Source organism: Octodon degus, unplaced genomic scaffold (genome assembly GCF_000260255.1).
Source record: "Octodon degus isolate 3935 unplaced genomic scaffold, OctDeg1.0 scaffold00055, whole genome shotgun sequence".
Taxonomy (NCBI): Eukaryota; Metazoa; Chordata; class Mammalia; order Rodentia; family Octodontidae; genus Octodon; species Octodon degus.
The window spans coordinates 3,066,184-3,066,519 of NW_004524631.1; positions in this window are offsets into that span (position 1 = coordinate 3,066,184).

The following is a 336-nucleotide window of genomic DNA, read 5'->3' on the forward strand; positions in this document are numbered from 1 at the left end:
ATCCAGTGTATGGGTGAAATCCTGCTTCCCAAACTACGCTTGGGGCAGGGAGATGGCTCAGTAGGACAAGTGCTTGCCTGGCAGGCAGAAGGGCCTGAGTTCAATCCCTGGTTCCACCAAAAAAAAAGCAAAACAAAAAACCCAAACTACGCTGAAAGTACATGGCAATTCCTTTCAAAATGTTCGCATGTACACAGGATTTATAAAGTCCTACCAATGTGTATTTTATGATAAAAAGAAGTATAAAGAATAACATATATGTACATCTTGATAAAATGTATTTATATCTGCGTGTTTGTGGTGAAGAATCAGTGAGGTGACTTTTAAAATCTATTT